A 17,478-nucleotide genomic window follows, 5' to 3' on the forward strand; every position below is an offset into this window, starting at 1 on the left:
CAGGGTTTTTCCTGGCTCAAAATGAGGCGGAGGTGGTAAAATCATAATGTATTTTAATAATAAGATAATTAAATGTGTATTTTCTTGTAGATCATCATATAGCCTAATGTGTTTCCCACATTCTTTTGTTGGTGGAGCTTGGCGTCTCTAGGGGTGTCCGGGGGCACTAACACGGAAAATGTTGTACATGTTAAAGATAAATTCATTAATCTGGTGCACTTTGAGTCGCCCGAATCCACTGTTAAAGATAAATAATCCACCCGCAAACCACCCATATTCTCTGATTTAGATATCTGCATCTGATCATTACATTACAATTATTCAAATTCTCAGTGTTAATCATGATAATATGGTAACATATCACACTGAAGTAGGCGGATTTAAAATGAATATTTATTTAAAATAAAAGTTCTTCTTTTGGCAAAATTACTTTTCCTTAATAGCCTAAACAGAGGTTTTACTCCCGTCAAACTTAAGTTGTCAATGTTTCATTACATCACTGTTTGAAAACACTTTTCAATTTTTTTTTTCCTGATAAGAGTGGAACAACTTGAGGGAGAGTAAATGATGACAGAATTTTGGGTGAACTATCCCTTTAAGGGTCATAGGAAGAGAGTGTATGTGTGTAGCTATCGGTACATGACGTGTTTCAGGGTGTTAAAACCACATGTGTTTCTGAAGAGGACTTGGAGCATCTCTTGATTCACAGATAGAAAAGGTGTGAAGTCGAAGAGGGTCAAAGAGGGGCTGGAACAGGGGAACTTTCCATACAGAGCTTTTGGTGTGTGTGCTGCATAAGATAAGGGTGATAAGATCTGTAGATAATCTGAATATGTGCTTTCACAAGCTTATGTTAGTGAAGGGACTCGGATAAGTCCCAAGCTTTACCTTATAAGGGAATTAACTGTACTAAGATGACAGCCCATAGATAGAAGGCGGCCCAAAAAAGAGGGTTTTTGTGAGGGTTTTTTCGGGTCCACAACTCGGGTGAAGACTCTCATGTGTTTATTATTCTGAATCTTTTTAATAAAACAAAGTCATGTTGTGGTGATTCGTAAAACTTGTTAAACAAGTCTCAGAGTAATTTTCCCTGTTATTATTTCATGAATTTAGTAATGAAATATTAATGCTAGCAAATGCCCAGTGCATTCAAACTCCAGATTGATCAGGTTCGAGGCTCTGCCATGTGTGTGTGTGTGTGTGTGTGTGTGCGCGGGTGTGTGTCTGTGCGCTGGTGTGTGTCTGTGCGCGGGTGTGTGTGTGTGCTCCGCCGAGGACCCTGAATCGACATCAGACATCCCTAATCTGAAAGGTAAGGGCAATGTTTAATTTAAACAGATTATGATTATGTCTGAGATTGATTTATGTGTTTATGTGTTGGATGTAAACCCGGTATCCAGGAACATCCGGATTAAATAATCAGATTCCAAATATATAGTACCAGTACTTGTAATTAGAGTACATTACATTTAAATATACTTGTAGTTAGACTACAATTACTTTATGTCACAGACATCACTGGTGACAATAAACATAAAGCCTAATGTTGCAGTGCATGATGGGAACCACAAATCAAAGACTCCCAGCATGCATTGCGGCATGAATAAATGATGCAGATGCAATGTCTTAGTATTTTCATTTGTAGCTGTAGTTCTTGTGATTTGTTTAGTGGCTTGTTTTGTGACAGTCCAAGATGATCTGTTTATCTGAATATTTTGTTGATTGTTGCTGTTGTTGAGACTTGTACACTGATTCTTAATGTGTGTGTGTGTGTGTGTCATGCGGTTTTTGTTTGGTAAATAATTTAATTTCCCTGTATTTTTCATGTAACATAAGCAGCTTTATTTGGCCTTCTGTGCTGATAAATGTTATCATTATTTGTCTAGAATGAGAGGCTGCTACCGTTGTCTATGTTAGCCAGTTTTTGTATTTGATTTGTATAATGTTGTGACTGAGAACAAGAGAGATAGAAAGACTCATGTTGATGTGAGAAACAAACTTTAATGATTTCAATCACTGCACACAAGCTTTTCTACTCTAATTTCCCAAATTTTGCATAATTAACACTGTTTCAAGTATAGATTTTTCATGCTGTGTCCGGTGTTGTCACTAACTCACATACCAGGCCACATATAGTTACAGCTCCTCCTTTAATCATCATCAGCTCCTCCTGTGGTTATTAGCTTCCTCTGTCCTGATCAACTGAGTGATTAAATCCTGCTAGAGTTGCTGTATAGAGACACGATGCCACAGTGAAGTGCTGCTTTACATGCGTATTGTGAACCGCACTATCTCAACACACATCTGCTCTGAACACAGTTCAGTTAAGATATTCTTTTGCACACGAGAGCATTGCTGTTAGTCTCCCTTCCTTATTTTAGCAGTTTCCTGAATTATAAAACAGATTTTAAAAGTATTGTAAAGTAATTATTGGCATCAGCTTGGTAAAATAAACCTGCATTTGCACATGAGCGTCTGTAAAGCAGATATTAACTGTCTTCAGGGAGTTTCTACACATGGATTATAACGTTCTGCTTTACTCTCTCCAGCCTTGAGAAATATATTAGATCCAGACTCCTTTATCAACACTACAAATGCTCTGGAAGATCTGGGATGTATTTCTCAAGCACCACTGATTTAACTTCCGCCTCACTGAACTTCTGGACCACTTTGCTAAAACACTTGAACGAGTCGTTTTCGACCAACTATCTACATTTCTCACACAGAACATCCTCCTGGACAACAACCAGTCTGGCTTCAGAAGCGCCACTAAACTGAGACGGCCCTGCTCTCGGTTATTGAAGCTCTGAGACTGGCAAGAGGAGCCTCCGAATCCTCAGTTCTCCTCTTGCTGGATCTGTCTGCTGCTTACAGTTAACCACCAAGAAGAGCATCTCAGGAACAGTGCTTCAAGTCTGACCTCTCAGTGGCTCCTTCAGGGTGTCGTGAGGTGTTTAAGACCCAATATCTAGCTCTCGGTTATTGAAGCGCCTTCTCAACTACAACTCGCTTCAGTGGACTTACAGATACATTACCAGCTCATGAAGGGGAATTAACATATTACTAACAAACATCTCAGGAAAGGAGACTAATGCCGAGTTCAGACTGCACGATTTTCAAAATAGTCGGGTCACTGTTCTTTTCACACTGCATGACTATCCAGGGTAACATTCAGTTGCTGGTGTGTTCACACTGCACGATGCATCGGCGACAGGAGGTTTCACACTGCATGACTTTCAGGAGGAAGAATCGCCGACAACTTCTGTCTGGTCCGCAAACTACGTTTCGCAACCAAACACCCTCGAGAAGTTATCAGGAAATAACGCAAAATCCCGCGTGTGTAAGACCGCAGTTCTCGCGCGAGTTTGATATTGTTATTAAAAATTATAACCTGCAAGAAGCTTGCGATCCAAATTTTCTGTGCACTGATTTGCATCGAAAAGGAGAAAAAGAAAAACATTATGTATGAGGAAATGGTGTTCTGCAAAGAGAGTTGGGGGTAAATAAATAATGTTGCAATGTGCTGCTGTTGCTGCTGGTCAAGCAAATGTTTGTGCTTTGTTTCTGTTTGATATAATTGTAAATATATCTATTAAAATACTGATATTCTGGTCTATTACTCCTCCCCACTGCTCTGTATCTTGCTCTCTCATTGGCTGTCGGTCATCGCCGATGTAGTTTTCAGTCAGAACACTTTCACACAGCAGGATTATGAATCGCTGACAGGTCCAGATATTTAGCATGCCAAATATCTCATGAGTGTCGGCGACTCGTCGGCGATTCTCTCATATCGCGTCTTTGCTCATTCACACTGTGTGATTGTCACTCGCGTGAACGAGCACCGATTTGCCTGTGATTTGCCGAAACCTGTCAGCGAGCCAAAATCGGGGCTAAAATCACGCAGTCTGAACTCGGCATTAGGGACCATTGTGACCCCGCATGTGAAACCCCGGCTAAAGTCGCAGAATCGAATTATGAGTTAACGAGTGTCAAAGTAGTAATGACAAAATTAGGCCATGTGTGTTTATTGCTGTAAATGATAGATTATACCAATGGTTTTGAGATGCAATACTTACATTTTCATTTATAACATGATAAATACTGAAATTAAGGATTTTATTGAAAACTGACGTGGACTTCCTAAACATTGATTTCAATCGTCTCTGGGTTTATTTCGTGCAACAACACTGCTGATTCTTATATCATTCGGTTCAGGAACTTCGTTTCTGTGTCTTTTCTATTAGAAAGAATAAAAACAGACTTTAATATCAATATCGAGTGGTAATCAGGTCAACACAATGAAAAAAAGAAAGATTTAAGCCGGGTTTAGATGTCTGTGGTGATTTTTTCTTGTCATGCCCTTACGAAACAAAAATATATTGCAATATACTAGAATTTATATTGCAATACATTAGAAAATATATTTCAATGTATCAGAAACTTCCTCATATATTTGAAAATATATAGCAATATATGGATGGACAACCTATTGCTATATATTGATTCATATTATTAAAATACATTGATATACAAACAAAACTGTATTACATTATTGCATGTATGTGTCAGCGTTTACAGAGGATGCAGACAAGATGGTAAGGTTAATAGTTTATTTGCAGGAAGTGTGGAGATGCAGACAGATGGTGAGTAACAGAAACACAGAAAAACAGTGGATGCTTAGCTGGTTGGTAATGTCTTTGTCTTTTCTCTTTGCAGATGATGTCGGGCTGAAGGCAGAACAGGATGGTAGGGATGGCTGACGCGAAACAGTCGTTCCGAAGCTTTGCGAGATCCCGAAGCGCAGATGTTTCGAAACACTGATCCGAAGCGTGATTCAAAACACACATGCCACGTGACTATGGCCAAACAAAGCCTCAAAGTGTTTCACTAAGTGTTTCATCAGGGGCCCGTTCTTCGTACGTTGCTTATTACATCCGAGATCAAATGACACATCCAAGATGATTTCATTGTGCGAATCATGATCCGGCGGAGAGAGGGCTGGCAAAAAGTAGCAGACCATTTAAATCCGTTAGAAGTGGACATGTTAGATGTTTTTATCACTTATTAGCCTATATTTTTGTATTTTAATAATATAATTACTTTGTGCATTGTAATGTCAGAGTCACCACACTAGAACATGGGAGCAAATAAAAGTGAAGTACAAAAATATTCTACATAATGGTAATTTTTAGTTATATTATAGTCTCTTTTATAAAAGGCGCTGTTAAATAAATGGTTGTCTGTTTATAAAAGCAACCAAGAAAAAGGCTGAGAAAAAAATAGAAAAGATCTTAGTAGCCTACACTGTAAAATATTTTTTGCTGCATTAAGTTAAGGCTGTAGTCATTTCTACTCGACGGGCCGGATTAAACAGCCTAACGGGCCGTATGTGGCCCGCGGGCCGTAGTTTGCCCACCCCTGGTCTAGCCTATAAGCCTGAGTGACATACTGTAATCAGCATGGCCATGATTGTATGATCTTCATAAAAAGATTATGATATAGCCTAAAAAAAAGCTTTACAACATTGGGTCTTAAGTGGCTTGGAAATGCCACAAAAAAACTAAAACTGTTTTTTAAACCTAAAAGCGACAAAAAACAAATCTCACGAATCACGAGAAAAAAAAAATATATATCTCAGAAAGTGCACTAGGCTATATCGCGCTGCGCTGGACTTCCCGTATCAGCTCCGCTTATAAAGCCGGGATCTAATCCTGTTAACATGAAATAAGCCTGCTCGCGAGCAGGTTTAAGATTGCGCACCTGTTGCTATGACAGCAAGTCCAGGATGAGCGTTGAAGAACCAAACAATCCAAGATCATGCCAAATCGCCAACAATCAAATCCAGCTAAGTGAGTTAGCGACGTACGAAGAACGGACCCCAGGTGTGGTCCGCCGAATCAGCGTTTGACTGACACGGTCGGGAACACTACAGACCACACAATCGCACAGTATAGAAGTGAAATCAACGCATATTGACCTCGTGGGTTTTTGTGAGAGGAGTTTGATTTTGAGATAGCGGATTTTTGGTGATATAGTGACATAGTAGGCTAAGTCCTTCCACAGCAGAGAAATTAAAATTTTTGAATAAAAATCTAAAAAAAAAAGTGAGACATTGTGGCTTGATTTCTTTTATTAATATTAATTTTGCAGGACCAAAATAGCATTATGCACAGTGAGGAGCATATAGGTTACAAGCTTCACATATTAGAAAAATACAATAATAAAAAAACACATTTTTTGAATGGCTCGTCAAGGGTGTTTCAGATCAACACCTGCAAGTGACCACTAGGTGTCACCGTTGAGACGGGTGTCGGATTGATTCGAAGCCTCGAAACAATATGGCCCATTTGGTTCAACTGTTTCATTGCTTCACGAAGCCTCGATCTGCCCACCACTACAGGATGGCAGGCAGGACGGATTGGAGAGGATGAATGGCAGATAGTAATCCAGGTAAGTGTTCGGAAGTCTGTGGGTCATGTTAAGGTGAACATCGACGAGACCAGACAAGGAGTGAAGGGAGAGTGCTGAATATAAAGGGTGGTAAATGAGGGAGTGCAGGTGATGATGATTAGTGATTGCGTGAGTGAATGCAGGTGTGCGCCACGGAGGATTCTGGGGAATGAGTTTCTTTATAGAAACAATGTATTTTTTTATGAGTTAAGCAAGCTCATGCATAGGTTTACAGCGAGGTTGATAAACAATAGTCCAAACCAAATTTTTGCATGACATTCATTATATTTTACATTATATAGCCATATGGATGGGCCATATATGTCACAGTTCTGTCACCCTTTTTTTATAATTGTATTTTTCTAATATGTGAAGCTTGTAACCTATAGGCTACTCACTGTGCATAATGTTAGTTTGGTCCTGCAAAATTAATAAAAGAAATCAAGCCACAATGTCTCACTTTTTTAGAGATTTTTATTCAAAAATATATATTTTTCTGCTGTGGAAGGACTTAGCCTTTTTTTTACAGATAATTTCTCCAAGATTACTGCTATCTCTTTCCAGTTTAATTTAAATTCCAGTTAAATTTAAATGTAAGCCTAAATAGCCTATAACTAATTTTGTTTGTAAGTTTGTTTTGTTTGTTTTGTTTGTAAATTTGTTTTGTTTGTAGTTTGTTTTGTTTAAGTTTCTTTAAGTTTGTTTGTTTTGTTTGTAAGTTTGTTTTGTTTAAGTTTGTTTTGTTTAAGTTTGTTTGTTTTGTTTTGTTTAAGTTTGTTTTGTTTGTAAGTTTGTTTTGTTTGTTTTGTTTGTAAATTTGTTTTGTTTGTAGTTTGTTTTGTTTAAGTTTCTTTAAGTTTGTTTGTTTTGTTTGTAAGTTTGTTTTGTTTGTAAGTTTGTTTTGTTTGTAAGATTGTTTTGTTTTTAAGTTTGTTTTGTTTAAGTTTGTTTTGTTTAAGTTAGTTTGTTTTGTTTGTAAGTTTGTTTTGTTTAAGTTTGTTTTGTTTAAGTTTGTTTATTTTGTTTGTAAGTTTGTTTTGTTTAAGTTTCTTTGTAAGTTTGTTTGTTTTGTTTAAGTTTGCTTTGTTTAAGTTTGTAAGTTTGTTTTGTTTGTAAGTTTGTTTGTAAGTTTGTTTTGTTTGTAAGTTTGTAAGTTTGTTTTGTTTAAGTTTGTTTTGTTTGTAAGTTTGTTTTGTTTGTAAGTTTGTTTTGTTTAAGTTTGTTTTGTTTGTAAGTTTGTTTGGTTTGTAAGTTTGTTTTGTTTGCAAGTTTGTTTTGTTTGTAAGTTTGTTTTAAGTTTGTTTTGTTTGTAAGTTTGTTTTGTTTGTAAGTTTGTTTTGTTTAAGTTTGTTCGTTTTGTTTAAGTTTGTTTGATTTGTAAGTTTGTTTTGTTTGTAAGTTTGTTTTGTTTACGTTTGTTCGTTTTGTTTAAGTTTGTTTTGTTTGTAAGTTTGTTTTGTTTAAGTTTGTTTTGTTTGTAAGTTTGTTTTGTTTGTTTTGTTTGTTTAGTTTGTTTTGTTTGTAAGTTTGTTTTGTTTAAGTTTGTTTGTTTTGTTTTTAAGTTTGTTTTGTTTAAGTTTGTTTTGTTTTTAGGTTTGTTTTGTTTTTAAGTTTGTTTTGTTTGTAAGTTTGTTTTGTTTAAGTTTGTTTGTTTTGTTTTTAAGTTTGTTTTGTTTGTAAGTTTGTTTTGTTTTTAAGTTTGTTTTGCTTAAGTTTGTTTTGTTTGTAAGTTTGTTTTGTTTAAGTTTGTTTTGTTTATAAGTTTGTTTGTTTTGTCTGTAAGTTTGTTTTGTTTGTAAGTTTTTTTTTTGTAAGTTTGTTTTATTTAATAAAGTCCTTTTACGCATATGAATCCTCGCTTCCTGTTTTACCCATTCCGTGAAAATATATGGATATGTAGTAGATGAGAGTATTTTATTACAATGAAGAACACTTGTCCTTCAGCTGCTGCTTTTGAAATAAACCTCATTCAGTTAAAGTGAACTATATTGATGTCTTATTCAATCTATTATATTTTAAAATATACGACAGACATTGTACATTAGATTATTTCATATTTACCATGTATACAATATATAATATGATAATTATATAATATGTAATATATATGACATATGTTCCCATATAAATCTGATTATATTATCTTGTAAATTGAGGTATATTATCGCATATAATTTTACATATATATTTACATATATATATACAATGCCTCTTCCAATATATAATTTCATATAATGTGGGATGAATTTAAATATACATGACAATATATTAAATAGTATAATTATATTTATTTATTCAATATATGAAAACGGAAATAATTGCAGTATTGTCCCATATATTGCAATATATAACTTACATATATAATTTATTATTATAAAATATATCATATGATATATTACTATGTAAATTTCACAATATATGGAGACACATGAAATGTATTGTCACGCAATATATTGAGAAATATATTTTTATTGCGTAAGGGTAACCAATATTTTAAGCACTGCTTATTTGTTTTGTAGCTCAGTATTCTGCCAATACTATTAAACTTATTTTAAGGACATTTTTGGCCTGCTACGTGCTATTTGCTGAATGGTAATGCGTTGTTTTGACATCTGACATAGCGACACCGAAGTATGAGCAGGAACGGAAAGCTGCAGCTATAAGATATCTTATTTTGTGTTCAGCAGAAGAAAGAAACTCATACAGGTTTGGAACAACATCAGAATAAGTAAATGATCACAGAATTGTAGGTTATGGGTAAAATATCCCTTGAAATTGTATTTATTTACTCCAGATTTATTCAATGTTACACCGTGGGCCAGTAAGAGAATGATAATTTCAGCGAATGAGAAATGCTATGTTATTTAATTGATATATTATTGACATTTTTTTCACTGATATCACATTTTAGCCTACTAATAAAGTTATACAAATCATTCCACTGAATTGACATGGTAATTGTTGCTACGATCAAGCTCTTGTGGTACCCCCTGTTAGGGTGTACCATCGGTGAAGGTGTAAAATCAATGATGATGGAGAAGAATTTTCAATCCAGAGTGTTTATTTTGGTGCAAAAGTGATTCCCAAGCATACATATATATACACACATATATATATATATATATATATATATATATATATATATATATATATATATATATATATAAATCCATAAGAGGTTCACATGTATTCTGGCTATGCCAATATCCAGGCCCAAAAATACAATGAGTGATCCCACACTCCAAACACTCTTCCAAAAGTGGCTACCAGGAGCCCTTTTATAGAGTTAGGCTCCTCACATTTCTGGAACATACCATGTATAAATAAATGATCTTAATGATAATGTATTTATTAATCTCTATAAATAATAATCTCTATAAATGATAAAACTACACAAATATTTTAAACAAATGGTATGAACATGCAACCTATGTACCATCACACTGTTACTTACAAAATCATGTCTAAACATTGCAAAGAAAAATGTCTGAGAAATGATAGTTTTCCTGATTTCCCCCTGCGATGTCACAGACAACGGAAGTGCCCTTCCTACTGGGCAATTAGTGGCTTTAAAATGGCAGCCGTCGCTGCACATGGGTTTGCCAGTAGAGAGGTGACCCACAGTGGGAGTATAACAGTATTCTATCTGTATATGTTAGTTTGTTACAGGTAGTGATGGCCAAATGAAGCGTTTCGAAGCATTATTGCTTTCTGATACAATTGTGTCGAAAATGGTTCATTCCTCGAAGCTTCATTCAAATATAAATTGCAGCACCATCTCCTGGTGAAGTAAATGCAACAAAGCTGACAACCATAAAATGCAAGTAACGCCCTGTTTATTGCGTGTTACTGAGGCGATCATAGCTGAAACAGTGTTAGTGCTGTGAAACTCATTTATGTAGGTGAATTTTACAGATACTAATGAATTCAATGTGTTCACCTTGATAATAAAACATTAAGCATGATGTGTGTGTGTAATTATTTCTTTAGACAAGGACAGAAGATTAGACCAGCTTAAAAAAAGTTGGAAATCATCACAGAAATTCCAATGGTTTATATTAAAATAGTAACCATTGGCTTTTACCATTTAAACCACTACAGAATTATTTTTTGTATTGTGTTTGTTTGGGACATATTCCATTAGGATTTATTGCCCCCACCAATACAACCCAACACATATCAGTATGGTTTATTAAGAAAATTATAGCAATCATTCAAAATGAAAAAAAGATGCTAAAAACAGGAATGAACAGACAAGATCCAAGAATCCTCAAATCAGCTCCATCACACAGAACAGAGAGAGATTATACAGTCTGAGTCTGTCCATTACTGTATTAATATTATATTTAAAGCAGTTTACATATGAAGCACAAGAGAATGACTTTCAACACTGTAGGCAAATATATCCATAAAATTCATATAAATGAAAATAAATCTGGCTGTTATTTGCACACAAAAAAATTCTAAACTTTATGGTGTCACTATCATCACATAATACTGGAGCTTCACATCACAGAAATGATGAATATGTGCACGAGTCTGTCATCTATTATCTTCTTACTTCACTCTCAAGCTGTCAGGAGGAGAATGACTATCGCCATTGACCAAAAATAAATCTATTTGATGCTTTATTCATTCATAGATATAGATATGTTAAGTGGGGTTCTAGTTCACTAGCATTTACACGTTTGCAGTCATCACTGTCACACATCATCAGTCTCTCGCATTACATTTACATACATTACAGATGATTTTATCCAAAGTGACTTACAAATGAGAACAACAGAAGCAGTTAAACTAACAATAGGACAACAATATGCAAGTACGATGACCCTTCCAGTTTAATCTAACGCAGTACCAGTTTTTTTTTTAATTGAAATATTGATTCATCAAAATTTGTGCATTTGAATGTTTTCATACATGAAACATTTTGTGTTTTAGATGCCGCCAATACATAGATATTCCAGAGTAGGATCTGCTGCTGTAGTTCGGCTTGATGTCTTCTCAGAGTTTGAGCTTCTGACTGGAATCAGTGTTGGTGAAGCGACTGGAGCTGCAGAAGATGAATGTTCAGACGCATCATCTGTAGGACATTAACATCATATGTTCATATAGATCATGACCTGCAGTTTGTGTTCATCATCACAGTTTACAGTGGCAGTAGTTGAGAAGAGACTGCCCTGGTGAAAAAAAAATATGTTAAGTATACTTGAAGCCAGACTAATTATTAGTATACTTCAAGTGTGTTAATGATTAGTTAACTTAAAGTGTGCTATTTTGAAACAACTAATTTTGTACTAAGTATATTTTAGTAGTAATGAAGTTGTAGTAAAGCATAACTTTAAATGTGTTTAGTGTACTTTTGTGTACTAAATTGGAACAACTTTAAGTATATTTAGTATATTTTAAGTATATGCCTGTGTAGGGACTAGTTACATACTTGATTAGTGTATTAAAGTGTACTTTATTTGTGTTACAAGTACATTACAAATTAATTACAAGTGTCTTCGAAACATACAAGAAATATACCGTAAATTTATTAAAAATATATACTAAGTATACTTGCAGCCACACTAATTATAAGTATACTTCAAGTGTGTTAAGGATTAGTTAACTTTAAGTGTGCTATTTTGAAACAACTAATTTTGTACTAAGTATATTTTAGTTGCATTTAAATTGTAGTAAAGCATAACTTTAAGTCTATTTAGTGTACTTTTGTGTGCTAAATTGGAACAACTTCAAGTATACTTAGTATACTTTAAGTTTATGCCTGTGTAGGGACTATTTACATACTTGATAAGTGATAATAAAGTGTACTTTATCTGTGTTACAAGTACATTACAAAATCATTACGAGCAATATACAAGTCTATTATTTTTGAGTAAAAATGATATTCTCCGTAATACCTTTGGCTTAATCCAAATACTACAAATAGCACACTTTGTCTTCAATAACAAATGCACATTAATAAACAAATATTACTTAGCTATACTTTGTACAATATACTTTAAAGGAGAAGTTCACTTTTAAAATGAAAATTCTGTCATCATATACTCACCCTCATGTTGTTTCAAACCTGTATGAATTTCTTTCTTCTGCTGAACAGAAAAGAAGATATTTAGAAGATTATCAGTAACCAGACAGTTTTTGGGTCCCAATGACTTCCATAGTAGGAAAAAAAATACTATGGAAGTCAATGGGACCCAAAAACTGTCTGGTTACTGATAATCTTCTAAATATCTTCCTTTCTGTTCAGCAGAAGAAAGAAATTCATACAGGTTTGAAACAACATGAGGGTGAGTATATGATGACAGAATTTTCATTTTAAAAGTGAACTTCTCCTTTAAAGCTATAGTAGGTAATGTTGGAGAGCTAGCAAGATTTGAAAGCGGCACCTCTTCTAAACTCCACCCCCTCCCGTCAGTACTCCGTCCAAAGCTACGCCCCCACAAACATGAACGCGCATCCACAGTCGGAGTCAGCTGCAGGTCACAGGAAAGCAGAGTATTTTTGTCATGTTGGAATAAATATTTTGAAACGATAAATGCCTTTCCTTTACCATTTCAGCATAAACAAGCTATTACTTTTCTTACCTCCTTACATGCTAAATGAATAATGACAATGAATGTGGTATAACACTTTTTGTTTTATTTTTTTTAAAACGAACAAGAGAGACCTAAGAGAAATACTTTTTTACACAAGTATCTGTACTTTCGCTGCTTTTGATTGTCATAAACAATCTGTATTTACATATAATAAATAATAAATAAATATATATAAGAAAAGGAGTGTCCAGGGATGGCTGACAGGTCAGGCTTTGCATGAGGCGTCGTCTGCTGTGGTGATCTACTCCTTTGGCAGTGATTTACCTTTAGGAAGAATATCACAATTACACATCTGACAATAATTACTGCATCTCAAAGACACACAAAGAATGACAACAAAACTTTGTTTCCATTTCACACAGTAACAAACATTTCTTCTCGTAGCTAACCAAACACATATGCCACATCACCACAGTTGTCCCGTTTATAAGCAATATTAACGTCATTTTATCACAATTATAATGCAGACACTTGCGACTATGGCTGTGCAATATGTTCAAAATGGCATGTCCTAAAAGTCAGATAAGCAGACCTGTAACGCAACTGGCTTACACCGACAGAGAAGCTAATGTTAGCATTGCTAGTTAGCACTAGCTACAAAAGTAGCTACGTGGCCTAATGTAACATATATCATGGAAATAACAAATCCCCCCGAAGCAAAACAAATAATTACCTGTTCAGCAGAAAGAACGCAACCTCGGCATCGCTTTTCATCACTTTTGCTCCCTCAGTTGTCTCCACCATTCAAATGCTGCAATGTTGACGCAAGTTTGTTCTCTGGCTTTATCCAGTGCCTGTTTCGTTGCAGCCTTTTCTGCCTCCGATTTTCTTTTTTTTAGGCTTTTTATCAGGGCGAGCAGTTACCAGCAAAGCTGGCATTGGTAGATTTTCCTGCATTTTCTCTTCCATTGTGCCGCAAACTCCTGCTTACTCGGTGTAGTGAGCTGAATGTTTCCGGAACGGTGACATGTGATGAGTGCATGCAGGGCAGCGCACGCAGTGGGGCTCGGGCACGAGACATGAAGGCATCTGATTGGTTCTTTACATTCGCACCGAATGGCAGTGATTGGTCAGAGTTTTTACTGTCCTGCAGCTGCTACAGAGGATTGATTTTTTTCATTCCTTTTTCTGAACACATAATGTATTGACTACTCTCAGGATGGAAGGACCATTTCACCCAGTATATAAAAAAGTGTTTCTGAACAGGATTACCTACCCTAGTGAGTGAACTTCCATTTTTGGCCATGCAATATAGCCAGTGTTTACTTGGCTGCATGTTAAAGGGATAGTTCAGGATTTTAGACATGAATCTCTATAGCTTCCCCATAAGCAGTGTGGTGCATTGACCATGACTTACCCCCGACAGCGTCCTGTGAGCCGAGCTCCGGTCAAGTTTTGGTCAAGATGAAATTAGTCCGGCAAGTTTGCTGGGGTCACGGCAATAAAGTTTTTTTCTTCTCAAATCAATATGTGTTCAAAAGAGTGATATATTTGCAGCACAAAACCGCTGTCTATGGAGAGGTCAGACCTCGTAATGGCTTGGCACTATTTTCTTCCCCGTCATATCACTGCGCGCTGCCGCTACCTACAGCCAGCTGGGAGCCGCGCACGTGTCACTTTGTTTACAGCTCGTAAAGAGAACGATAACATGTCTGACTACAGCAGCGACGATGACAACATTGACTTCGACACACAGCCAAAAGGATATCTTTACGAACCTGAATACACAGATGACGAGTTACGCCAGATGGAGTTAGAAAGGAAAGAAAGTTAGAAAGTTGTTTGTACAGTCCGGATAGTCACAAGTCCGCACCATTTTCTACAAAGCTTGTACAAACTGATCGCTCTTGGTGAGTAGCTATGTTAGCTCGTTCGTGTAGCTGTTCTGAGCACGTAAACACTGCTGTAAACACTGCCGAACAACTGAAAAAGTGGTGTGCGCCTGCGCAGCTCGCAGCTGGCTGTAGGTAGCGGCAGCGCGCAGTGATATGACAGGGGAGAAAATAGTGCCAAGCCATTACGAGGTCATACCTCTCCATAGACAACGTTTTAGTGACGCAAATATATCACTCTTTTGAACACATATTGATTTGAGAAGAAAAAAGCTTTATTGCCGTGACCCCAGCAAACTTGCCGGACTAATTTCATCTTGACCAAAACTGGACCGGAGCTCGGCTCACAGGACGCTGTCGGGGGTAAGTCATGGTCAATGCACCACACTGCTTATGGGGAAGCTATAGAGATTCATGTCTAAAATCCTGAACTATCCCTTTAAACGGCCACTTGTGACATCACAATCCAGTAGCTGCCACTTTCTGTACAGTAGAAAACACATTTTCTTGTGTGTTCCAATGGTGTGATTGTTGATGTAAAATTTGTAATGGATTTGTGTTTATTGTACATTGTGCCTATCTTTAACATTGTATAAACTTAAATTAAAAATGCTTAAATCACAATTACAAAAGTAGCCATTTGTACACTGTATACTCAAATCTATTTTAAGTAGATCAACATAAGTATGTTTTCTTTAAATACACAAAAACTTAAAAGGACTTGTAGTGTACTTTTTAGAAATATGTTAAAAGTGTGCTTGTTTTTAGCATATTTCTTAAAAGTGTAATTAATCATATATTTATTACCAATGTACTTATAGTGCACTTGTTAGAAATATATTAAAAGTATGCTTGTTTTTAGCATTTTTTTAAAGTGTATTTAAGCATACATTTATTATCAATGTACTTATAGTGCACTTGTTAGAAATATATTGAAAGTATGTTGATTTTAGCATATTTCTTAAAAATGTAATTAAGCATATATTTATTACCAATGTACTTATAGTGCACTAGTTAGAAATATATTAAAAGTATGCTTGTTTTAAGCATATTTCTTAAAAGTGTAATTAAGCATATATTTATTACCAATGTACTTATAGTGCACTTGTTAGAAATATATTGAAAGTATGTTGATTTTAGCATATTTCTTAAAAATGTAATTAAGCATATATTTATTACCAATGTACTTATAGTGCACTAGTTAGAAATATATTAAAACTATGCTTGTTTTTAGCATATTTCTTAAAAGTGTAATTAAGCATATATTTATTACCAATGTACTTATAGTGCACTTGTTAGAAATATGTTAAAAGTATGCTTGCTTTTAAATATATTTTTAGAAAATATACTAAAGTACTATTATTTTAAAGTGTGTTAAAAGTTGTATTATAAAAATAGATAAAAAGCATGATGCTAATATACTTTTAATATATTTAAAGATAGTATATTTTTTTTTAAATATATTTGCAATGTACTATTGAAAAAGGGAATATATTTCAAATATAATAAAGTATACTTTTTTTTCACCAGGGTGTACTGTATTACTGTATAACTGTATTACTGTATGTAAGGAATAATTGACGACAGGCAATTAAATTATTAGAAAAATAATGCACACCCGAGGTGGTAATGCGGTCAGGACGCGAAGCGGAGTACAGTTCCGCTTATACTACAGTTACCACACCTCGAAACATTTTTCAGATTATGTATTTCAAGATGTTTGTAAAGTTTTTGTCATTAAAACGCTCTTGTATGTAAAACTATTTCTTATGCATCTAATCCCATGCCTCCGTTGCTAATTCCAAAACGTCATATTAGAGTTAGTAACGGAGGTTTGAGCCACTGATAGCAGACTAATGCTGGGCACACACGACTAGCTGACACATTCTCTGACTGTTTTCATCGACTGCAGCAGATTTTAAACACCGACTCTGAACACAGACTGAACACGCTGAACATGCGTTTGGACATGATCAGTCATCAAATTACATTCATAACCAGCCTTAAGGGGGGGGGGGGGGGGGTAAAATGGTGTTTCATGTATTCAGAGTTGTTTACAGTGTTAAAGAGATGGATTCTCATGCTTAACATGGCCAAAGTTTTTTAAAAATATTTTGGACGAATAAAGGATAATTTCTGTGCCGAAAATCTTATTTCCGAGTTGGTACAAGTTTCGGCTGTTCGTGGATCTAATAACGTAGACCAGAGTGGAACTCCTTATATGAGCATTTCTCCCGGAAAAACTCGCCCGCGCACACGTCGACCATAGGAGGGCGAGACCGCGCACATCAACGCACATCAACAGGAAATCATCGGCAGCGCTGCATAGTGTCTCCAAAGTGTGTTTTTGGATGTGAGGGAAAGCCATGTTACCATGTTAAGCTTCCCAAAGAACCCAGCGTTAGGAACAGTGGATGCAGATTGTTTTTCCGGGGCAAAAACGAGTTGTGTAGACTGTTTGTTCCCTGCATTTCGACGATGAATGTTTTATTAACAAAGCCCAGATCGACGGATTTGCAGATCGTCTAATGCTTAAGGATCGAGCAGTCTCAATGATAAAAGTTCGTGGTCGCAGGCGGTGAGTAAAACAA

General features: G+C 35.6%; 1 long non-coding RNA gene across 1 annotated transcript; it reads right to left on the reverse strand.

Moving 5' to 3' along the window:
• Positions 1-13,081: 13,081 nt before the first annotated feature.
• On the reverse strand, positions 13,082-14,114 carry LOC311094257. The gene is made up of 2 exons (XR_014608620.1): positions 13,729-14,114; positions 13,082-13,319 (listed from the first exon to the last, which is right to left on the reverse strand). It is a non-coding gene; the product is annotated as an uncharacterized lncRNA (long non-coding RNA).
• Positions 14,115-17,478: the final 3,364 nt, after the last annotated feature.

The sequence above is a fragment of the Abramis brama genome (genome assembly GCF_963993115.1).
Source record: "Abramis brama genome assembly, chromosome: 1".
NCBI lineage: Eukaryota > Metazoa > Chordata > Actinopteri > Cypriniformes > Leuciscidae > Abramis > Abramis brama.